The sequence below is a fragment of the Pipistrellus hanaki genome (genome assembly GCF_964339955.1).
Source record: "Pipistrellus hanaki genome assembly, chromosome: 10".
Taxonomy (NCBI): Eukaryota; Metazoa; Chordata; class Mammalia; order Chiroptera; family Vespertilionidae; genus Pipistrellus; species Pipistrellus hanaki.
In genome coordinates, this window is record NC_140512.1 from 71,270,351 (window position 1) to 71,276,937 (window position 6,587).

Below are 6,587 nucleotides of genomic sequence, written 5' to 3' on the forward strand. Positions count from 1 at the left end.
CGTCAGCAGGTGAGAGATCTCGGAGGACACGTGTTCACACTGTCCTCTGGGCCAGGGCACCAGGGAGTGAGCACAGGATTCCAGTGAACACCGGGGCCCGCCGTGCTCAGGCTGCTCGGAAAGGCCAGGGATCATCGGGGCGCCGCCTTCGACGCGCCCCTTGGCCTCCCCAAGTGGGAATTCCGATAAACAGGGCGGCGGCCTTCCACACCCCCCCCTTTCCTCAGTGTCCTCCCCATGACTTCCCAGCCACGTCTCGCATGCCCCCATGCAGAGGCCTGGTTCTGAACCCCTCGGTGCTTCCCACACCAAGACCAGGGCTTGCCCTGGGCGGCCCAGTTGCCCCGCACAGTGAGCTGGTCAGCACCGGGGGACCTTCCCGGCTGGAGGTGGGGGTACCACACCCTCCTGGCCTGGCTCCCTGGTGCCGCCTCCACTGGCCTCTGCGGGCTGAGCCACAGGGAGTGCGGGCCAGCAGCGCCTCACACCAGCCCAACCTGCTCGCCAGACCTTCCCAGGAGCACGTTTCTGGACGAGGAGTCATCTTCTCCGGGCAGAATGCTACGTTCTCGGCAAGACCCTCCCGATGGCTCCCAACACCTGAGTCGCCTTCCCCATCTCAGCCCGGCCGCAGAGGCCCTGCTGGCCCGAGGAGCGGGAGATCAGGCCCGGCACAGGCTCCACGGGGCCAAGAGGAGGAGACACTCGACAAGGTCCCCCAAGTTGGCGCCTGGCCTTGCCAGCTCGGGGCTCCCCTCCTGCCCTGCCCGTCACTCCCCAAACCCGCAGCCCACGGGGCACCTCTGAGCAATGGCCAGCACGTCCATGAAGTGGCTGAAAGATCAGTTCAAAGTTTCACGTGTCCAACAGACGCAACTCAGGGTGAGGAAAGAGCACCGTCCTTTAGAAATCGGGCACAGAAAGCCCGTCTGGTCTCACACCAGCAGAGCCACTGCGTCTCCGGAGCGGCTGTGCACAGGCAGCGTGCAAGGGGCCTGGCACACCTCGGAGAGTGTCCGTAGACCGGGTGCCAGGAAGACTCCGGTGCCGGGCAAGTCATTCTTGCGCCGACGGCAGCTGCCCCAGACACACACAGTGGGCCCTTCCCGCCTCCAGCACCAGAGTGCTTCCCAGGCACTTGTCTGTTGTTTCCCGTGAGCTTTGCTTTTCCAGGAGTTGTGGCTCCGACAGGTTCCCCTGCTGCCCCACCTGGCCTCCGGGAGCCCCAGCTCGGCCCGCACTCCTTTCTGGTCCTGCTCAGGGACTGGAATCCGGCCCAGACCGTCCACTGCGGCCGGCCCGAGGCGCGCATCTCGCCACATCACGGACAGCTGACTAGGACAGGCAGGACTTGCTGTGGAGTTGGTGGCCCTGGATTCCTGCTGATGGGAAATCCTCTCCTGGGGACCCGCTCCACTTCCAGGCAGGAGAGGCGTCGTGGGACTGACTCTGGCCCCTAACCACACGGAAACTAAACCCCACGGAGGCCGCTTGGTCAACAAGAAGTCGCTAGTGTTTGCGTGGTCGCAGTCGGCTCAGGTTCAAACCCGCGCACACCAGGTAGAATTCCAATGCTGCTGACGTCTCTCAATCTATTAATCGCAGCTGACCCTGAGGGCAGCACTCAGAAACAAACAGCACAGCGGGGGCCTCAGGCAGAGGTGCCCTCACAGGTATGGCAGCCAAATCCGGACCCAGGCCCCACAGTGTCCTTCCCTGAGGCCCAAAGACCGTCCAGCGAAATGAGTGGCCAAGCCTTCCTCCTGCCTTTGAAGAGCCTCAGCTGACCACCCGGCCCCACGGCCCTCAGGAGTTGCCCCTGGTTGGGTTTCCTGAGACAGGAAGTGGCTGTATTTTAGAAGAAGGGAGCTCCGATCCAGGAATCTCTCTCCATCCCTCCCGCCCCTGCACTCCTCTATCCAGAGGGCACAGACACCTCCCATTTCCACAATGTGCTTAGTGCTCTTCACCGACGTGCCCGCGCCCCCTGGTGGCCATGGCTGCACCTGCGTCCTCCCCCAGCCGCTTCCTCCTTTGAGATAAATGGGAGCCTATAGATACTTTGGTAAAGGCCGCTCTTGGGAGCTGGCACGCTATTGGCACGCTAAAAAAGCTGCTGCTGGTGCTGCTGCTCTGTCCCTGGTCCCCGCTGAGGAGGCCCCGCCCCCGCTGCTCCTGTGGACCAGCCGCTGTGTGAGGTCCGCACACACTCCGCGGCCGTGGGCCTGTGTCACTCCCGCGTCTGGTCTTTGTGAGTTCTACTTTTTCCAGTCTTACCTCCCTCAGCCAGGTTCAAGGAGTAACAAAACAGGTGCATGTCCTGTGAAACTTCCCACAGCCCCCCCTGGAGCATGACGTCAGTGCTGCTTTCTTTCTTCTTTTTAAAATCCTCACCCGAGGATATTTTTCTATCCTTTTTTTTTTTTTTTTTTTTTTAGAGAGAGAGAGAGAGAGAGAGAGAGAGAAGAAGAGAGAGGGGAAGACAGAGAGAAAGACTGATGTTCGAGAAACACATCGATTGGTTATCTCCTGCTGCCCTGACCAGGGCCCTGGCTGGAAAGGAGCCTGAAACCAAGGTACATGCCCTTGACCGGAATCGAACCTGGGACCCTTCAGTCCGCAGGCCGACGCTCTATCCACTGAGCAAACTGGTCAGGGCAGTAAATGGTGCTTTTTTTAGATGTGAGTCAGATTCTGGCTCTAAAGGACATTGCTGCAGAAATGATTCCTCTCCAGGGCAGACAGTCTTGCCCGGAGATGCTCGGAAGGTGCGGGTGCGATCCGAGCACGCGCTTTGGAAATGACCGGCCGAGCGCCTCCCCCGCCTGCCCCGCACACAGCAGGCCCGCGGCTGCCCCCCCTGAGCAGATGTGACGTCATCAGCCCTCACAGAGACACGCTGCACACGGGGCTGGGCCAGCACCGCCCTGGAGCGGGAGTGGGCCTCAGGGCAGGGCCGTGCCTGGGCGTGGCCGGTGACGGGTTGAGCGGAGGTGGCCCACGAGGGAGCTCTCGGTGCCTGGAACCCCCTCACCCTGGGTCCTGGGCACATCCCTTACGTGAAAGGCAGCCGGGACTTCACTAGGCTGGCACCAAGGGGGGGTCAGCGTTGAGGCTGCCTTTGGAAAATGGAGTTAAAGACCCACGTGATGCAGGAAAGATCATGGGGAAGCCGACCCCCTTCACACCATCTCCCACTCCGCTCAGCGGAAGGAGACCGGTCACCCTGCCTGTGGCCACGGCTCCTCAGCCCAGCACCCGCCCCGCCGCCAGCCTCAGCTCTGCTGTGTGAACTGTACCCCCTAACCCAATGGTGAGGTTATGCAGCTGAGAAAGAGATCTACCCCCGGCTGGGAGGCTCATGGGTTAGAGCACCATCCCATTCAATCCCGGTTGGGAGTGTAGGAGGAGCGGGGGAGGGGAGGAGGGAAGCAACTGATCAATGTTTCTTACATCGATGTTTCTCTCTTCCTCTTCCTCTCTCTATGATCAATAAAAACATATCCTCTGGTGAGGATTATGAAAAAGTCCTAATAAAAGACTGTTACTCTAAGACACAAGATGGCCGCCCCCATGTGGTCAAAGATGGCTGCCTCCGTGTGGATACAAGATGGCCAGCGGGGAGGGCAGTTGTGGGCAGTTAGGGGTGACCAGGCCAGCAGAGGAGAGCAATTGGGGGAGACCAAGCCAGCAGAGGAGGGCACTTGGGAGGGACCAGGCCTGCAGGGGAGGGCAGTTGTGGGCAATCAGGCAAGCAGGAAGGACAGTTAAAGGTGACTGGGCCAGCAGAGGAGAGCAGTTGGAGGAGACCAGGTCAGCAGGGAGGGCAGTTAGGGGGCACTAGAACTGCAGGGGAGAGCAGTGGGAGGTGACCAGGCCTTCAGGGGAGGGCAGTTGGGGGCAACCAGACTGGCAGGGGAGGGCAGTTAGGGGTGATCAGGCTGACAGGGGAGTGTAGAGGGCGGCCTGGGAAGGCACATGGGCAATTTTCCTTCATTATCGTCAGCGGAACTCAAGGCGCAGGCAGAGCACACCTTGGGAACATGTTTCCCCAAGATGGCGGGCATGGTGTCAGCTTGGCCTTCATATCAGCCCAGGTGTCGGCAGGGGCGGGACTAGATATGCAAATCCAGGCATGCTAGGGCCTACTTAAGAATGCAAATAAGTTGGTGTTACTTCCTGGTATTGGGGATAAGATAAATGTGCTAGCAGGGAGGGGTCGTCTTCTCCCTGCCCCTCCAGCAGACAGGAGGCGGCCCACCCAGCTCCCAGCTTAAAATCTATCTCTGTGTCTTCTCTCTATTTCTAATATTTCTCAATCCCTGAACGGGTTCGTTCATCTCTCTTTCCGTGCGGGACACGGAAAAGGGAGATCCCCGCCATGTCTGGCCCCATCGCATCAGGCCCCCAGGTGCCAAGGAGAAAGAGCCTGCATTTACACACACGCGTGGCCTCAGCAGCCGCAGGGTGCAGTCAGCAAGGCCTACAGTGCAGCATCCGAAGGAACAGGGAGGAGCAGGGAGGAGTGGGGAGGAGCAGGGAGGAGCGGGGAGGAGGGGGAGGAGCGGGGAGGAGGGGGAGGAGCAGGGTGGAGGGGGAGGAGCGGGGAGGAGCGGGGAGGAGCGGGGAGGAGCAGGGTGGAGGGGGAGGAGCGGGGAGGAGCAGGAAGGAGCAGGGTGGAGGGGGAGGAGCGGGTGGAGGGGGAGGAGCGGGTGGAGGGGGAGGAGCGGGTGGAGGGGGAGGAGCGGGGAGGAGCAGGGAGGAGCGGGGAGGAGCGGGGAGGAGCGGGGAGGAGCAGGGAGGAGCGGGTGGAGGGGGAGGAGCGGGGAGGAGGGGGAGGAGCGGGGTGGAGGGGGAGGAGCCAGGAGGAGCAGGGAGGAGCAGGGTGGAGGGGGAGGAGCGGGAGGAGGGGGAGGAGGGGAGCAGGTGCCGAGCTCGGGGTGCCGGAGCTGACCAGCACTGCTAACGGCCTTAGTGAGGCCTCGCTGCAGGGAGATGGTCACATGTCACATGGAGACCAGGCTCCAGGCTCTGTCTGACCGCTCATGTCGGCACCCTCTGAGGGTCTGGTTTCCTCCGAATGGACATCCTTTGCCATCTACATGGTGACCGCCCTGGACTTCAGGTGCGGGCCCAGCCGGCAGCCGTCCCTCCGCACCACGAGCTGGCCCTTTCCGTTCTGCAAGTCCAGCTACAGCCCCGCCGGAGGGCTCTTCCCGGGAGGTGTGAGGCCGGTGCAGACGCCCCAAAGCGCAAGGCCAGGGAGACGCCCACACAGGCACAGGGTCCCCCAGCGCGGATGGAGGGGCCAGAAGGCAGGTGGCTTCCCCGTGTTTCCGTCTCGCAGTCTCTGAAGCTGTGAAAGCCAAACCCTAAAGAAAGTGCAGTTTCACTTTATAGGCAATGGGGTGCAGTTGTCAGACTAGCAGGGATGGTGGGGGACCCCCCTCGGCTTGGTCAACATCAGAACAGGGAGGAGACGTCACCCTCAGCAGAGGTCAGGGACAGAGGGACAGGCTCCCGAGGCAGAGGAACGCCACACGCAGGCCAGAGTGTCCAGGGAGGCAGACGGAATGGAGGCCGGGGCCGGCTGGCCAGCGCAGTGCTCCTGGCTCCGGTGCTGCTGCCCCTCCCCTCTGTGCCCGCCTGGCATCCGGGCGCTGCTCGTGGCCATGGGGAGCGCTGGTCCCGCCGGAGTGTGGGCGGCGGGAGAGGGCAGTGGCAGGGAGAGTCCTGGGCAGTTATTGTTCCTGTCATCACAGCAGCCTCCTGTGCTCGCCCACCCCGCCCCTCCTCCCCTGCAGGCGGGGCACAGGCTCAGAGAGGTCGGGAGACTAGCGCGAGGCCACACAGCGCTGTGTGGAGGGCTGGACGAACACCTCGCTCAGAGCCACCTCCTCCACTGGTCGGCGTTTGGGGCGCCAGGTCTTGGGGTGAACGAAGGCAGAGCTCCCTGTGATCCAGGGAGAGGCGTTGCCTGGGGTCCCGTGAAGCGTCTCCACTTGGAGTTGCCTCACCCACTGCGGGGGGCGCTGCTGTGCCGAGCACTCCGCCGTGCTCCCCGTGGGCTGCAGCACCTGGGCGCGGGGTCCCTCACTCAGGGGGGCAGCTCCACTCCAGCCGAGCCGGACCCCGCGAAGGCAGGCCTCGGGGGCGGTCACAGCTGGAGCAGGTGTCCAGGCCAAAGGACCGAGGCTGGCGGGGCTGCCCCGGTGGGTGGACGCAGATGGCTGAGGCCAGGTGGCCAGTGGGATGAAGACTCGCTAGAGAAGCTCAGGATGAGGGCGGGGCCGGTCAGCCTCTGGGACGCTCCCCAGGGTGACGGCCATGGCAGGCGGGCCACTGGCCCTTCCGCCCGGGAGGATTCAGGTGTCCCTCCTCAGCGCGCCTCAGGACGGACCAGAAAGGCGTCCCAGCGGCAGGGCTGCTCCGGGCGGCCACCTCTTTGTGACAGGACGGGGGCGGGGGGCGACGGTCTGTGACTCCACCACCTGCCGGCTGTGGCCCCGGGCCTCCCTGTGGATGGGAACAGGCACCGGCCAGGCCCCGGCTCAGTGTGAGCCCCACACAGAGCGGGGGAATGGCGC